The sequence below is a fragment of the Herpailurus yagouaroundi genome, unplaced genomic scaffold, assembly GCF_014898765.1.
Source record: "Herpailurus yagouaroundi ecotype Mexico unplaced genomic scaffold, PumYag 196, whole genome shotgun sequence".
Taxonomy (NCBI): domain Eukaryota; kingdom Metazoa; phylum Chordata; class Mammalia; order Carnivora; family Felidae; genus Herpailurus; species Herpailurus yagouaroundi.
This window is the reverse complement of record NW_024412427.1, coordinates 7,303,447-7,321,288: the sequence shown is the minus strand read 5'-3', so window position 1 is coordinate 7,321,288 and position 17,842 is coordinate 7,303,447. Positions and strand designations below refer to the sequence as shown.

Below are 17,842 nucleotides of genomic sequence, written 5' to 3'. Positions count from 1 at the left end.
CAGAATGTTTAATAACTTTTCCTGACTACGCTTCCCGGAGGTGGTGTTTATAATACATATTCCTTCCCCCCCGCCTTTCATTTTATCAAAACACTGATGCTGGAGATTATTGCTCTATTTATGCATTTGGAAACTCTTCCTGGGTCAAAGGGCAGCATCGTTTGAAATGACAAAGGCAACGACAGAAATGGTTTTTTTTTAACCAGTCTGTCTCCTGTGCCTGCGGCCTTCGACTCCTGGGGTTTTTAAAGACCCATCCGTTTGGAAGAGTCAGAACCTTCCTGAACTTCAGGCCCGGAGACGGGAGACAGGGTGTCTTACCTCCCGCCATTCTTTGGGCAGACGGAGACCTGTGATGGCCTCCGGGATTTCAGAGTGGGCTTCCTGGCGGGCGGGGGCAGGGGATGCTCGTGGAAAAAACCGCTTAGGGATAGTCTGTGCCCCCCCACTCCTTACTTAGGCCCAGTTCTGGCTGTCGTGCTGGATAGGGCTAGGTGCCGGGGCGGCCCCATCTGGCCACGCGTGGGGCCTGTTTTAGGTTCATCTCTAATAAAGAAGTTTGGTAACCTGTGCTTCCTCATGAAGTGCTGCTGCCGTGTCCAGAGGTCCCAGGGTTCGCGCTTTCCTGTCTCTTCTAAGACAGTCCTTGCCCAGCTCCCCGAGGCACCATCCTAGCAAACGAATCTGACCGCATCACTCGTCTGGTTTGAGGTCTTCCAGGGCTCCCCATGGCTTATGGGGTGAACGTTAAATTCCTCAGCCAGGGGGCGCCTGGGTGGCGCAGTCGGTTAAGCGTCCGACTTCAGCCAGGTCACGATCTCGCGGTCCGTGAGTTCGAGCCCCGCGTCAGGCTCTGGGCTGATGGCTCAGAGCTTGGAGCCTGTTTCCGATTCTGTGTCTCCCTCTCTCTCTGCCCCTCCCCCGTTCATGCTCTGTCTCTCTCTGTCCCCAAAATAAATAAACGTTAAAAAATAAATAAATAAATAAATAAATAAATTCCTCAGCCAGGCCTAAAAGGTGCTTGATGACCTTGACCCGCTGACCCCGCCAGCCTTCTTGTCACACGCCTCTGCCACTGTCACTTGCATGCTTCCCTTTGTGACTCCCGGCATCTGGGGGGCTCTGACCCTTTGGCAACTTTGCCCATGCTGGGCTCTCTGCCTGGAATGCCTCCCTCTGCCTGTCTGTCCGGCAAATTCTTATTCATCTGTTAGGACCCAGCTCCAGTTTTGCCTCCTATGGGAAGCCTTCCTTGATTTCCTGGGCCGGGTCCATGCCCTTGTACTCACTGTGTTTGTGAGTACTCACCTTGTACTCACCTACCTTGAGAGCCTGTTTGGAGGTTCTAGCAGGGGAGCGCAGCTACTCGTATACCCTTGACCGAAGAACGGTCCTCCTCTATCGGGGAAGGTCGTCCTCTTCGACCGAGCGCACAGCTTCGGGAGGGACACACATGGAGCGGTGAGGGAGGAAGGGGACACACGCCTAGCCAGCCCGGTCAGCCGAATCAACCCTGGCGATCAACAGGGTGACAGATGCCGCGGCCAGATCGCCCTCACATCCGTACCTACCTTCATTAGAGCAATGATCATCTCAGACGTCAATGGTTGGCTGATCTTTTCTCCTTGCTTTGTTCTTAGTACAAGGCCTGGATTTCTAGTGGGGGCTAACTAAATATTTGCTGTTGTTTGCATGGCATCTTATGTTGCCTGACGTGGAATCTTGACCAGATACATTCAGGCATTCAACACGTGTGCACTGAGCACCGAGGGAGCCGGACCCTTCGGTTCTGCCGTCTACTGGTAGTGTCATTTTGAACAGGTTCCTTAATCTCTCTGTGCCTCAGTTTCCTCCTCTGTAAATGGGGGCAATGAGAGTACTTGTTCCATGGCAAGTTAAACGGATGTTACATATCCAGTGTATCAGGGACAGTCCCCGTTAGCACCGGGGCTGGCACGCCGTACTCACATGATGTTAGCTGTAACGATGTTATTGTCATAATGATATTGTTTTATAACATGTGAATACTATATATTTATTATTATATTATTCTTATTATTAGTGTTATTATTATTATTATTCGCATTACTTGCTCTCCTTGAACTGACTGGGTCTCCATCCCTCTCTGGCTGCTTTGCCCTGCACTTGGCAGATGGGATGTGGATCATTTTAATTAGGTTTTATTGGGCTGTTATACGGGTCATAATTGCGGCCATTATTCATTTTCATGGGGCCGCTGACAGAGCCTCGGTTTAGACATGATGATATCTTGACAAGACAAATCCCCGTATCAAAAGGATCCCTGTTCGAGGGGCCGGAGCCGTAGCAGGAAAAGGGTCCTTCTGGGGCCCCAAACGCAGCTTCGGAGGAGATGAATACCGGGAGCATTCATCAGAGAGGAGAGAGATCATGGCAGCCGATGGTACCGTCCGTGTGGACGGTGGGGCCGCCCCTGGTGGGGGGGTCATTCGCCCCTCTTGGCCGTGTGCTCCAGGATCCCCACTGGATCCCTAGTGCTCTGGACAGAGGAGGCTCTGGAAAAATACTTGCTGAATGAAAGCCGCACCTCTCGGTGCTCAGGAGAGCCAGAGCGAGGAGGGCGGCTGAGTGCGCAGACGCGTGATCGGGAGCTGGTGGACCGAGCCTGGCTTCAGGGCCTTGTGATGCTCTTGGGATCCCGAGCGGAGGCTCAGCGAGGCGTCGGGGAGGAGTCAGCGCAGGCCGGTGGATTGGCCCTGTCCGTGAGTCCCGGCTGTCTGGACCGGCGTGTTGTTAGGTTTAGGGAGGCTGGAGTATGGAGAAGCAAATGTTCACCAACCTCCCTCGGGGACGGAGTTGTATTTCCCCACCAGGGATGTCAGTTTTGCCCCGGGGGACAATGGCATGTTTGCCGACCTGACACTGAAGGAGACACGCACACGTGCCTGCGTGGTCTGGCTTAACGCCCTTCTGCGTTGTCGGTGATCTGCTGTCGCAAAGAGCGTGTCCGTGTTACCCTGGGATCAACATGGCTGGAATGAGCCTGAACCCAATTTGCAGCCTAAAGCCAGGCGTAGCCACCTTTCAGCTGGCAGCGAGCTGCCCCGCCGTGCCCAGCCGAGGTCAGCTGAACCCAGGCTACCCGCAGACCCAGCTCATGACAACAGATGCCTGTTGCTGGAAGCCTTTGAGTTTTGGGACATCCGTTACGCGGCGTTAGTGAGGTGCTAGCTGACAGATACGGAGCCCGGGGGCTGCTCCCCTGTGATGTGTCTCATATATTGGGGCTCCATATCAAATTAGGTTTGAAGCAAGTGTTCAGTGGTCACAAACAGATGGAACACCTCTGTTTTTTTAAGTTTATTTATTTATTTTTGAGAGAGAGCGAGAGAGCGAGAGAGAGAGAGAGAGAGAGAGCGGGAGCGAGAGCCAATCAGTGGGGGAGGGGCAGAGAAAGAGGGGGACAGAGGATCCGAAGCGGGCTCTGCACTGACTGCATTAAGCCCGATGTGGGGCTCCAACTCACGGACCGTGAGATCATGACCTGGGCCAAAGCTGGGCGCTTAACCAACCGAACCACCCAGGTTGAACACCTGTAGACCTTGGTTCTCATCCAGAGGCGACTTTACCCTCCAGGGGACATTTGGCAATGTCCGGAGGGATTTTGGGTGGTGACAACTCAGGGGGAGTGGTGCCTGGTGGGTAGAGACCAAGGATGCTGCTAAACATTGTACAATGCACCAGACAGCCCCTACAACAAGGAATTAATTCGTCTCAAATGGCAATCGTGCTGAGGTTAAGAAAACCTGCCTTAGATTGTATGAATCTCGAGCCCCAAATATCCACCCTCCCTCCCTTTCTCCTTTCCTTCCCTCCCCACTTCCTCCCTCCCTTCCTTCTTTTCCTGCTCCCTTCCTCCCCCTCTCCTCCTCCTAAACAAGATAGATACATGACCAGCCCTCGGGGAATTTGTAGTGAATGGGGGAACGCAGAGCTAGTTATGAAGCCCTGAAATCATTACAACCGATGCGACGCAGGCTGCTTTGGCCGAGAAACCCAGAAGGGACCACCTTCAGACGGGTGATCAGGGAAAGGCCCTTGGAGTGGCTGACATTTCAGTGAAAGCCTGAAGGAGGAGGAAGAACCAGCTGTGGGGGAGGCGAAGGAAGAGTGTTTCTGGCTTTAGGAACAGCAAGCGTGGAGGGACCAAGGTGGGAAAAAGCTTGTGTGTTCCGGGAACTCGGAGGGGGTCCCCGTCTGATGCGGGAAAGGCGTGGGGCCCCCTGCCCTCTCCAGCCTTGCGGCTGGAGTTTGCTCACTGATTTGCATACCCCACATCTGCACCGTGGAACTCTCAGGAATTCCTGGGGAATCCAGGGTCTCAGGGGCGCATGAGGGTCCAAGCTTAAGTCTGGAAAGCTGCCTCGAGGCCATGTTCAATCCATTTCCTACAGGTACAGAGCTGAAAGTTGATCAGCATTTGAAGTGTTGAAGTTGGAATGTTTTCCTATGAGCACCAAAATCCATGGCAGCTTCTGGTTAAAATGCACTGGGCAACGTGGCGGGTGGCCTCACCAGGACACATGCACCTGCTCAGGTGGGCTCAGACGGGTGGAGCTGCTGGGGCCGCTCAAAATGATTGTGTTTTCCTCGCTTTCACCTTGGCTCCTTCCAATGCAGCCTCCACGGAAAGCCAGGGCACAGTGCGGTCACGTGGACCCATTCTGCTCCCAGGATGAAATTCAAACTCCTCACTGTGGCCCAAGCGGCCCCTTGTGATCCCGTCCTTGCTGGGCCTCCCACCTTATCCCGTCCATAGGCTCTGAGGACCTCAGGGGTTGCTCACATCTTTCCTGCATCAGAAGGGGGGCTCCCTCTGGTTCTCAGGACACGGCAGTCATCTGGCCTCCTTTCTCTTCCCAGGACATGATGAGCTCTCCTCGGACTCCTCGTCTTCAGGCTTGCTGTCCCCTTGGCCTGGAATATTCTCCCTTGAACATGTTTGCACAGTGGTCTCCCTTCCATCCTTCAGGCTGAAACATCTCCTCCCTGGGAAAACCTTCTCTGATGACCCAGTCCTAAATCACTCTCCTCATACCCATTATTCTCCATCCTGTCCTGTTCATATCCTCCGCGGCATTCGACCCATGCTGGGATTTTCTCCCTATGTGCTCACTTGTTTATTGTCGTTGCTTATCTTGGCCACCCGGGAGAGTGCCGGGCACATAGGAGATGCTCAGTAAATACCCACTGAGTGAGGGAATGAAAGGGGGATGACGCATTAACCCACCGCTGGCCAGAACAGCTCACATGGGAATTGGAGCGAGCAGCAGTATGAGGCTGGCTCACAAGGTGTGAGCATGTATGGCTGACAACCGTGCAGCGTTACGGGCCGAACTGTGCCCCCCACCCCTGCACCCCCATAGGTTGAAACCCTAGGAGCCGCTTCAGCATGAAGCATGACCTTATGTGGAGACAGGGGCTTTACAGAGGCAATCAAATTAAAATGAAGTCATTAGGATGGGTCCTAATCCAGTGTGCCCGGGGTCCTCAGAAAAAGGGGAAATTTGGGGAGACCGCACGCACACAGGGAAAGTAAATGGCAAACGAAGATGGAGGCAAAGATGGGGGTGATTCACCTACAAGGAGTCCAAGGAGCGTCGAATATGCGGGCGAGCCACCGGCAGCCAGGGGAGAGGCAGGTTCTCCGAAGGAACCAGCCCGGCCGACGCCTTGATCTTGGACTTTTGGTCTCCAGAATGGTGAGCCATCACATTTCTGCTGCTTAAGCCACTTAGTGTGGGAGACTTTGCTGTGACAGTCAAAGCAAACCCACACGAACAGGTGGAGGCTAAGGGCCTGGCCCTGCCCACGGAGGGGGGAGGGGCCGTGCTGGGGGCTCAGTCTGGGGAGGGGCCTGGGACGCCTGGAGAGTGACTGCGGGTGGGGCTGACTTAGGCTGGTTCCCATTTTGGCTGTGGTTCCAAGCAGGGTGGGGGGTCGGGGTGGAAGCGGCAGGCCTGCACCAGCCGGGGGCCCTCACCCCCAACCTTCCAGGCTGTGTGTGTGTGTGTGTGTGTGTGTGTTGGGGATGTGGGGTGTGGCAGGGCGCAGAGGGAGCCGGAGCGTAATTAGGGCATGGAGAGGAAGAGCCGGGGAGCTGGCAGGACCTTCTCTGCTGGAAGAGAAGAATGGACCCGTTGGTTGGCCGGTGAGTCCTTCAGCTGGGTCCCCGTCCCTAATTACCACCCAGACCGAGCCTCTGGGCCCCGGCCGCCCGGCCCATCTGCAGCCTCCGAGATGCCCAGGATCCAAGCCAGGTCCTGGTGCGCGGGTCCTCGGGGCCGGGCGAGTGGCAAGAGGGCTTTAATTCCAGAGCTAATTGCTGCGGCTCTCCACTGACCCCTGGCGGCCTCCCGGCCGGTCTGGACCAGAGCTCTCTTAACGTGGGATTTCCCAGCGGCGCTCGCGTGTGGGTGCGTATTGCGTGCCCAGGACATGTGCCTGTGTGCGCTCGCACATGTGTACTGTGTGTCTGCGTGTGCCCCCGCGGGCGTGCGTGTGCACCTCCCGGGTGTTACCACAAGCGTCCTGCGTTTCTGTTTGTGTGTCTCCCTTTGCGCAGGCGGGTCTCTGGACACACGCACGCGCGTATGGTGGTGTAAACATACGTGGGTGAGGTGGTCAGTACACACATGTGTGTCAGGGTTGTGTACGTGTGCGGGTCTGTATAATTCTTTTCCCTCACTTAGTAGTAGAGCGTTGGCGATCGGGAGGGTGGTTGTGCGTGTGTCCGGTCACCGTGCAAGTGTGTGTGTGTGCAGAGCGTGTGAGCACGTGTGTGCAGACAGGCTCCGGCATCTGCGCTCGAACCTGGCTCTCTGAGGCTCTGCCTGTCGGAGGGGAGATGTGGAAAGCTCACAGGCAAGCTCGTGGGGTGGGTGGAGGCGGGCTGGTCCGTGCGGTGGGTGGTTTGCCGTCAACGGCTGGGCCCTGCCCTGATGCCCGGTTTGACTGCGCTGGGCTGAGGAGGGAGGCTGTTCTTGCCAGCTTGCCAGGGACAGGAAGATCTGACTTAGGACAGGGGCGAGTGGGTGGTTCCCAGGGGACAGCACGGGTCCTCCCAGGGCGAGCGCTGTGCTTCCCACTTTCGGCCGTGATCCCCCGGGTGATGCGGGGCTGGGTGCTGGACCTGGAGGGATGCTTATCTCCGTGGGTGCACGTGGAAGGGAGCTCCAGGAAGCTCCCACAATGGGATTTCAGGGCCACGGTTTTATGAAGACTTTCGGGGATTGGGGCAAGAAAACGGAAAAGCTCTCTCTCAACTGCAGAACAGCATTCGTTTTAGATTCCAGAGGAGCTCAGGGCCTCGGGCTGGCAAAAAGGAAATTTGTGATGTTTGCAGAGGTAGTGTGGTCTGTTTGAACCCCTGAACAATGCATCCCTGGACATAAAGGGATTGGAAGAGCGGAGAGGAGCCCCAAGGGCTGTGGGAGAGGACTGAGCCCTTAATGGGCTGGGCGGGGTTCTCACAGGTTGTGCACGGGTATAGACACAGCATCTGGATGGCGAGCTGGGGTCGGGGAGAAGTTGGCGCAGGGACAATGCTGATCCACTCAATCTGTGTCCTCCTTTCTCTCCTCCCTTGAACAGATCACGTCCTAGGCAGTCTGTAGGACCCACTCTAGTCCCTGCCGGGGACCAAGGACGCAAGGTCAGCGAAGAACTGATATGTCCCCAGAAGTTCTGGGTAAACTATTTCCTTGGCAGCTCATTAAATAACCTTTTCCTTTGTCCAACTGGTATGTTGGGAGTTGTGGATGGCACACAGCTCACAGACCCAAGTGCTCCCGGACACCTGTCCCCTCAGCTCCTTCTGGGCCCAGAAGCAGGTGGGTCTGCCCTGATCCTTGCCGTGTAGAGGGCTGGAGGGTCCTTGACCAGAGTGATTTCTTAAGTCGTCCTAGCCTACTTGAGAAATGCTTCTGCTCGGGCAAGGCAGTGACTGAAACACTGGCCTGGGTTCCCTGTGCTTTAAGGGACACCACCTATGAATTAATTAGCTTGCAACAATATGATAACAATAATGATAATCGGAGCCACTGGTGGCCCACACAGCACCTCTGGGAGAGTTTAGAAAAAGGCACCACCTCAGGGTAAAACAGGTGACTAAGAGATGTTCCCCTCTGGGTGGCCGGTGGGAAAGAGGCCCTCCTCTGTCTGAGCCGAGGTGCATGGCCCAGGGAGTGGAGCCCAGGCTGGAGACTCCAGCTGCACTTGGGTGCCCTCCTGAGTAGGTGCCCCGGGGCAGGGGCCGACCCACAGAGCGGTGCGTGACCGCCCTGAGTGGTGGGGAACATTGTTCAAGTGCGAGGCGTCTTCTGAAAGCAGTGAACCGTTATTGTACCCAAACCTCACAGCAATGGCGTGCCCGGGCACCAGCACGCCCATGCTGCAGGAAGGGAACGGAAGCTTCCGGAGGTTCCGCATGCGGCTGGGGCCACACAGCCTTTAAGTGGGACAGTGTGATTCTGAGTCCAGGCTCTTAGCCACCAAGTTAATGGTAGCGCCTTGGGTGGCTTAAGAGGGTGGGGCTGGACGGTCTCAGGGAACCCCGGGATGGCTCAGCAGGGAGGCTGTCAGTGCCCTGCCTGTGTGTCTGCCCCTAAGTGCTATGTGACCTTAGGGAGGTGCCTGCCCCTCTCTGAGTCTCCCCTGCCTCTGAAACCCTGGCCCCTTTGAGTTCCACCTCTGCTCTTAAACATGGACCCCTTGCCATGAAAGTCAGAAAGTCAGTCCCTTCTTTGGCACGCATACCAAGAATTGAGGAGATTTGGGCGCCTGGGTGGCTCGGTCGGTTAAGCGTCTGACCCTTGGTTTTGGCTCAGGTCATGATCTCATGGGTTCGTGGGTTCGAGCCCTGCATCTGGCTCTACACCGGCAGGGCGGAGCTTGCTTGAGATTCTCCCTCTCCCTCTCTCTCTGCCCCTCCCCCGCTTGCGCTGTCTCTGTCTCTCTCAAAATAAATACATAAACTCAAAAAAAAAAAAAAAAGAAATGAGATTTTTACCGAAGTTTTGGGGTTCCAGTGTATTAGTCAGGGTTCACGAGAGAAGAAGAACCAAGAGGATATACATAGATATATAGAAAGAGACTTATTCTGGGGAAATGGATCACAGGACTGTGGAGGCTAAGAAGTCCCATGACCTGCTGTCTGCAAGCTGGAGGCCCAGGAAAGTGGGTGGTGGAACAATCCAAGCCGGAAGACCTGAGGACCAGGCAGGGCAGCCGATCGGGCAGTCTGAGTCTGAAGGCCTGAGAGACAGGAGCTCCGGTGTCCGAGGGCGGGAGACGACGGATGTCCCAGCTCAAGCGGGGAGCAAATAACCCTCCCCGACCTTTTTTGTCCTATTTGGGGCCATCTGCATTGGTGAGGGTGATCTTTACTCAGTCTGTAAGCTTCAAGGCTAATTTCCTCCAGGAACACCCTTCCAGACACCGGGTTTACCAGTGCCCTGGGTGTCCCTCAGTCCAGTGACATTGACATATAGAATTCACCATCGCAGCCAGGGAGGGACAGGGTCACCCCGCGGTGCACAGCCTTTGACGAATCGCAGGCCTCTCTCTTTCTACTTCTTTGCTCTCAGTTCCTGTGTCCTGTCCTGGAATGGGGTGAGCAGTCCTGCTCTCCCAGACGTGCAGACCCCACCCCAGCGCACAACTTGGCACAAAGCTGGACAAGGCTGTCTCTTGAGCCAACCTCCTTAGAAACCTCTTGGGCTTAGAAATTGCAAAACTGTCATCCTGTTCCATCCACATGGGATACGGGGCTTTGGAATATCATTTCACACAATCAGAGAGTTTGGTGTCTATGGTGAGTACCATAAGAATAAAATAAAGCCTCTGGACACTGGGCAGTCCTGTCGGGAGAGAAGTAGCTTCGAAACTATTCTGGAACACGAACAGCTCAGGTAGCACAGGCTCAAGGGGTCCCCACAACAATCTGGCAAGGTGGGTGTGCTTATTACGAATGTCCTATTAGCAAAAATCTTCAGTCAAAAAAAAAAAAAAAAAAAAAGAACGATGTTCCCATTTTACAGGTGGGGAAATAGAAGCACAGAGGTTAGAAGTGTTTTGCTTTATAGATGAGTCAGAATGTCTTTTGCTACAAGTCACAGCTCGATCAGAATTGTCTTAAACAATGAGGGCCACTTACTTACCAGCTTGGATACTGAGAAGTCCGAACAGGAAGTGGTTCTGGGATTGGGCGATTCAGCAGCTCAACAGCTCGTCCCAGAGGGCAGGTTCCTCTTCTGCACGTCCTTTCCACTCTGGACTACTTGCTGCCCACGGGTGGGTTTGTAGCTTGTTGTCACTCATGGGTCAGACATTGTGACGAGGCCCTTTCATGTGCCCTCTTTATGGAGGAGGGAGTTGGGGCCCGAGCCACGCCCCCACGGTATCCCCAGGACGTGTCCCGGGTGTTCTCCCTCTGTTTCCAGGGCTCCTTGCTGTCGTGCTGCCCAACTGCAGTGTCAAGGAGGACGAGAAGGGCAGGGGTGTCTCAGGGCTGGTTCACAGTGAGGTTGATGGAGACCCTGCACTTCAACACCTAGCCCCTCCCAAGGTCACCCCAGATTTCATCAGCCAGAGCCTGGAGGACAGCTTATGGGAGGTTTGGCAGGGGCCACCCCCAGGACCGGTGCACATCACTCCTCTTATTCCGTGGGCTGGGACTCAGCTGTGGGGCTGTGTGTGACCCCAAGAGACGCCAGTTGGGTGTCGGGGGAAGAGGACACGAGTTTGGGAAGCCACACTTGATTTTGAATTGGGACCCTCGACTCCCTGAGTCTGTTTTGTCACTCGAGGCGCAAAAGGCAGTGACCTGCTGTCGGATCTGTGGGGAGGGACCATCGAATCCTTTCATCACTACCGGAGCCGTGGTCCCCTCCTGCGAAGCACTTGCCTCTACTTACTATGGTCCCCGTACTTGCTAATGACCCTTCCCCGAGAGCTCCAGGACACGGCCATGCGTCTCTTCACCAGCGTGCAGCCACACGGACCAACCCGGAGCCCAGCACTTAGTAGGTGTTCAGTAAGTGCGTGTCGGGGGGGTGAATATTTGGATGAGTTAATATGAACGTGTACGTGCTCAGATTTATTTACTTTCTAAAGAATTCTTCCTCCATACATATTCCACCTCCAGGTTCCATCACGGTGTGCTGGTGGGCGGGGGGGGGGGGGGGAGGAAGGTGAGGAGGAGGGAGCACACCTTCCCCCCAACCCTAGAGGAGTCCGGACTATAAATAGCTCCAGTTGGAATCTGACTGCAGATTCCTCCAGCAAAGTCAGCATTCCCAGGACCTCTCATCCTAGATGGGGACCAGGAGCGCTTCCTCATTAATCACGGCTCTTTAATTAACAGCTCTGAGCCTGGAACGAAAGGTGCTTACCGGGAGAACGCCAGCGGGCCCTGAACTCTGGCCGCCTGCTTGGATTTGGAGGACGTGGCGCCTCGGGGAGCAGGCCTGGCATGGCTCAGCGCTGAGCCCGGCGGGGGTTGGGTTTGGAGGGCGGGCAGCTGGCAGGCCGGCCGCCTGTCTCCGCCTCGGACATCACCTCGCAGAGCTGACTCGACTCCGAGCAAGTTGCAGGCAGCTCTGTCCTCCCCGGGCACAGGGAGGGGAGGTACCCGGAGCAGGATAGTCGAGGACAGCCATCTCCCAACTTGCACGCCTACTAGATAGAATCACTTCACAGAGCTTTGGAAACATCGAGGCAGGGTCCCCTGAGATTCTGCTGTAATCGATCTGGGAGGGGGGCCAGGCAGTGGGAGCCCAGTCTGAGAACCAGTACTCAGGGATGGCAGGCTTGGGAAGGCACTGAGGCTTGACCGAGAGCCTGGCGGGAATAGCAAAGGCCCAGGCAGGTCAAAGTCCCTTCTTTTCCGCCTTGGCTGGATGTGGCAGGAATGGGACCTCCAGTTTCCTTCTCATTCCCTGCCTTCCAAAGATGCTCAGAGGAGTATCTGCCCAGAGAAGCAGGGAATCAGGACAGGGGCTGGAGAGGGGAGGGGGCACAGGCTGGCCCAGGAGGCCGTGGCGGAGCCACAGCGGAGATTCGCCCCAGGGATCTCTGACATGCTTTGAAGGCTCCTCCTTTGCGGGCTGTGGGATACAGGGAGTGGCTGGTTAAAGAGTATCAACTTGCAGCTAGAACGGGAATGCGGGGGCGAAGATCGAAGATCTAAAGGAAAACGTGGTGGCCGTAGTTGGTAACACTGTACCGTATGGCTGAAATTTGCTAAGAAAGTAGAACTCAAGTGCTCTTATCAAAAAAAGAAACACCGCTGAGGGGCTACATATGTCAATTACGTGGCAGGGACCCTTGCACAATGGATACAAGTATCTTGCAATTTCATTTGTCAGTTATATCTCAATAAAGCTGAACCCGCCTAGCTCTCCCCACCGCACCCCTGCTCCCCGTACTCCGAGCCGTGCCGTAGGGGCCCCGTACAGCCCAACCGGGTCGTTACAGAGTCCTGTCAGCCCGGGCAGTGGCCTCCTCATCTGTAACATGGGGGTCACGCTCTACAAATCCCCAGCACGTGTGACAAGCAGGAGGTGCTCAGAAAATCCTCGGCCGATCCCTAACGCCCGCACCAGGGATGGCAGGAGTCTTCAGATCCCTCAGGCCTGCCTGCAGCTGACAGCAGGCACCTGGAAAGGGAATTGGGGCCACACTGGAGATCAGAGAAAGGGTGTGGGGGTTGATTAGTGATGTCTGTCAGGAGTGCAGAAAGGGCAGGTGAGGGCGTAAATGTCGTGAATTTGTCATCCGGGTCTAGATGGAACTGTACGAAGTTAGGGACTGTGTTTTTCTCGTTCCCGTTTGTGGCCTTGTTGTTTGGGAGAGAGTGGCGTGGGAGTAAGCCCTCAAACGCTTGTGGAAGGAAAAGTCTGTTCCATTGCCTTGAATTTTTTTTTCCCATCCTTCCCTGGGTCTTGTCTTCTCTTGAGTTCTTTTCATGGAGTTCAGTTTCCGTGTCTCCTTCTCCGTAGTGGTGGCGACAAAGTCCCTCAGGTTTTTTCGGGCGGGGGGAGGGGCTGGTGTGATGTATGAGAGCCCGTCAGGGACCTGGGGGTCCCATCTTCCGGCCCCTTCCCTGGCCTGGCATTAGGCAAGCCAGTTCCCCTCTCGGAGCCTCTCATCTGTCCTTTCTGTCGTATGGGAGTCACGCTCATTTCCTCGCACGGTGTCCCAGTGATTGCATGATTAAATGCATTTAAAATGCCCAGAAAACGTAAGGGCTCAGTCGCTTGTGAATTTCAATGCCCAGCCTTTCTCCCTCCCCTTTCACGTGCCCCTGCAATGGGGTGGATGCAGGAACGCTCGTATCCTCCTCTTGACCTCACTTCTTTGCTGGTAAGTCCTCACGCTCTGCCTTCCAGACCGTTCATGCCCCCTTCACCCTTCCCTACCCACCAGGCCTCCATTGTTTTCCAGCCTCTCCTCAATCCAGCCATCCTGTTCTATCCACATGATTTTATTTTCTCACGTCGGAGATTCCAGGAGGGTGCCCGATCCCACTGTTCCCTCTGCCCAGAGGCTGACGCCCCCAAACTCTCAAGTGGGAGTCAAAGTGTTGGAGGCCATCCACCCCCTTCCCCAAAGGTGTTTTCCTCACTCCCGTTGTTGTTCCTTAATCCATTTGAGAGCTCATTTCATATGCAGATTCCTAGACCGGTTTGGAGTGGAGGTTTCCAATCTATGAATTTCAAGCACCCAGGTGATTCTGATTCATCCTCAAGTTTGCCAATAACTTGGAGAATGTTCCTTCAGTGAGACCCCTATTCGAACGGTCCCTTGGGATGCCCTGGTCTCTCTGTTTGCTGGCTTTAGCCTTTTCCACTCTTTGTGGCTGGGGCTCTTGGTCTGGACTACACATGAGATCCCAGATCGATTACACCAGGATTTTGGGGGTGAGGCCCTGGCATTGGTCCTTCCAAAGGGTCTTCCAAGTGGTTTGAATGGGTGTCCAGAGCCACTGGATGGATCCCTGTGATTCCAGCTTCGGAGGAAGAAGGGAATCCTTGGTCCTTTCCTTATTTCAAGAGAAGCAGATTTCTCCCTGCTCTTCCCTCTTACGTCTTAGGGAGTGGGGCAGATTCTAGATACCGGACCGCCCCTTGTAGGCAGTGGACAGAGTTATTGCGTGTTTCAACCCCTTTTTCCTCATGGACTTGTCATTCCTCCCTCTCACCCCCAGGGAACTGGCGTAGAATGGCAGTGATTTTGGCCGTCTTCTGCCACGCACAGGTTAGTACTCCTGTATCTCTGTTTTTCTGCCCCACGTGGCTGGCAGGGGTGTTAGGTATTGTGCCAAGATTCAGGTTGGGCACCAGAGGGCTGGGGACACCTGCTCAGGACGGGCCGGCTCTGACACACCACCAGTCCTGCCCCTTCTCCAGGAGACGAAACCTTGTACCCGGGAACCCTGCAGCCTGTCTAGTAAGTATGTCTGAGGAAGCTTGCCAGCTCCCCGGGCGGCTTATTCCAGACTGGAGAAGTTTGGGGAGCCAGATTCACCCCTGCCACCTTGCTCCTGGATCACATCAGACGAGCACAGCTTTTCACTAAGGTAATTCTCGTCCACAGGGGCCTCCGTGACCGCTGTGTCATTCGGTGCTATCCCCCCAGTTGCTTATCATGCCTTATCGCTATGAACTTACTTCAGTTGGTCATTATGTTTTCTTGTTTCCTTGTGTATAAGCTCCACCAGGGCAGGGACCAAGCCCGTAAGACGTAGATATCACACTTGCCTCTTGCAGTTTGAGTTTAATAAGGGGACTGTCCATATCTACAAGGGTGTGGGCAGGTGTACCCCAGGGCTTAGCAGCATTAAGAAGCCGTTACCGGGATGCCTGGCGGGCTCTGTCGGTATGGCGTGCGACTTTTGATCTCAAGGTCGTGAGTTCGAGCCCCATGCCGGGTGTGGATCCCACTTAAAAAGAATAAATAAATAAATGATAAAAAAAAATAAGTAATAAAAAAAAAGCTGTTATTAACCCAGTGGCTGATGGGCAGAGAAAGGCACTGGAACCAGAGGAAACGGTGGGGAGAGGGCCACCTAGCAGGAAGAGAGGCTGTCGGTTGCTCTCGAGTTCCCGGAAGCACCTTGGCAAATACTGTGGCCTCACTCTCCTCCTACCTTCTGGGCTCTCATTGGCTGAGCCTGACTGGAAGCCAGAGGGGAGGAGAGTCTGTGGATGCATTTCCCTAAGGTCACCCTCTAGGGCTGCAGGGCAGAGCGGAGAAGGGCACAAGGGGACCTGGAGGGGCCTGTGGAAGGTACGCCGCGTTCAGTGTTGTGTGCCCGGAGCCTGGCACTTAGTAGCAGCTTATTAAATGCTGAACTAGTCGAGTTTGACTCTGCATTGAAGAGATCGGTCATGCTGCCTGGTCCAGGGACCAGGTCATGCTATCGAGCCTCACATAATGCAGTCCTGTGACCGCTGTCCAAGCTGCTCGTGCTTTTCTGAGCGTACTCATGGCAGTTATGTCCCTCTAAAGCGTGTAGTCTAGGTGTGGTCCCATTGGCCTGGAGCAGCGGGACTCTCCCCCCACCCCCTCCCCTCCTGTAACCTCTCTGAATACAGCCTGAGATTCTGGTATATTCTGGGGGCATATGTTGCGATGCCTCCTTGCTGTCGCGTGAAATCCCTACACACTCCCATGAGCTGCTGAGCATATAATCAATTCCATTCCAGGATGTAGGTCTGCTCTGGGCACCGTCTCACTGGAGAGTATGATCTCCACCTAGATCCAGAATAGCAATCACCACACAGAGCATGCTCCTGTGGCAGACATGATGAATCACCCATGGTTTCTCCTCTGTTGCGCCTCTGAATCCTCCTCAACACGGTGGTTTAGACAGTCAATCCCAATCTACGGGAGGAGGTATACGAAATAAAATGTATTTGGCATTTTTGTCCTAGGTGTTGCTCGTTACTTCGGAAATGAAAGACGGAAGTAGGAACCCTCGTATCTCAACGGGCAAGGAATTGTTTCTATCAGAGCACAGTGCCAGACTCACGGAAGCTCAGAAAGCTGGAGCCGAAAGGTAGGGGGGGAACTGAGGCAGAACCTTTCAGTGGGATCTGGAGTGAACTGTGCAGCCGGAGACCCACTATCCCAGCGGAGGCTTCAGGGACCGGCTCACCCACTGGGTTTACAGCCCTCTCGAGATGTGCAGCGGGCTTGCGCAACCTGGCAGAGGGGTTTCTGCCTCGGTTCCTCCGCCTGGAGCCCGAGTTATTTGTCGGAGCCAGACTTCTGACTCTCTTTTAGTAGGGTGGATTCTGGTGCCGAACCTTCAGTTTGCTGGTCCACACTCAGTCACCCTCGCTTGGCTAATCCGTATTCACCCTTTAGATCATGCCGTCCAGTAGAAATACGATGCCGGCCACAGACGTGAGTTAGCTCCGTACCTTTAAACGTTCTAGCAGTCGCGTTAAGAGAGAGTAAAAAGAAACGGGTGAAATTAATTTTGAAAATACGTTTTACTTAACCCAGTATGTCCCCACTCTTATCATTTTGACGTGGAATCAATAAAAAAATGGCCGATGAGCCATTTTGCATGCTTTCTTCTGCACTTTGAAGTCTTTGAAATTTGGCGCGCATTTTATCCTCGCAACTCGTTCCAATTTGTACGAACCACGCTGCAAGCGCCCAGGGGCACACGTGGTGAGGGGCCACCATAGGGGATAGCACAGGTTTACGTCTTAGGGAAATCCCCTGTCCTCAGGCATGGCCCTGAGCTTGGATATATTTGCTCCCACACTGGGCTCTCCTTATCAAAAGAATTGTCATAGTTTACTGTTGTTGCTAGTTCACTATTTCTCTTTCCCTCCAGGTCACACGTTTCGTAAGGGCAAGGAGCTCCTCTCTACCCAGCTTGCCCGGCATACAGGAGGGGCTCAATAAATGCATGTTGCAGGAACAAGTTAACATGGCCCTCTATCCTCCAGGAACCCCGAATACCTCTGTGTTCTATGCTCTACCCCCGTCCCTGCCTCAGTTTCTCAGATCCCTGCCCATCTCACGGCCGTCTGTTGGGACGGGCTTTTATCTGGCCTGGTCCTGAGGCACCTGACAGCTGGGATTATTAGTAGGCAGCCCAGGCAAGGGCCTAATGGACTTGGGCAGGGCCCGTGGGGGAGCCGGCACCGTGCAGAGGGCAGGCAGAACTGCCTGGGATGAAGGATGGGCCTCCCTGCTGGCCCGGGGAGGCGCCACGCACGCACTTCCCACCAATCGGTGCCAGCAAATGTTCCAGGGACACTGCTAAATGCCTGCTGTAAATCTTGCTTAAAGGGCCATCAAGAGCAGCTTTTGGCTGCGAGCATCTTTGCCATTATTCTTTACTAGGCCCTTTTAACGTAACTGGGAACAGGGCAATATTTTGTTCATGTGTAGCTGTTGGAAAGAAGCTCGGTGAAGTTTAATGGCCGAGACCCGGACAGCAGGCTTACCCTGGGAGGGACCTGGGGCCAGCTGCAGCCAGCTCTGGGGCCTGCGGGTGGGAGGGGTGGGGCGGGGTGCTTCCTGTCCCGGCTCTTGAGGGGCCCTGGAGCCTGTGAGGACACAGGAGGAACGCACTTCCTCCCCAGGGCCACCCCACACGCCTTGGGCGGGGTGAAAGGCTTGAGACTTCCAGAGGCCCCCGCTGACCCCTGGGTCCTGGAGCAACCAGGGAACGCAGAGCAGGAGGCTCCCAGGAGAGGCGCCCCGCGGCCAGGCAGCCCTCTGCCCCCAAGTCAAATGCCCTTTCAGCTTCAACAGGAATAGCGTTGCCTTAGTC

The 17,842-nt window shown here is 54.9% G+C and overlaps 1 long non-coding RNA gene across 1 annotated transcript; it reads right to left on the bottom strand.

The window, feature by feature from the left end:
• Nucleotides 1–1,325: 1,325 nt before the first annotated feature.
• LOC121011984 (uncharacterized) lies at nucleotides 1,326–16,382 on the bottom strand. The gene is made up of 4 exons (XR_005781894.1): nucleotides 16,372–16,382; nucleotides 16,313–16,318; nucleotides 14,594–14,608; nucleotides 1,326–1,436 (listed from the first exon to the last, which is right to left on the bottom strand). It is a non-coding gene; the product is annotated as an uncharacterized LOC121011984 (long non-coding RNA).
• Nucleotides 16,383–17,842: the final 1,460 nt, after the last annotated feature.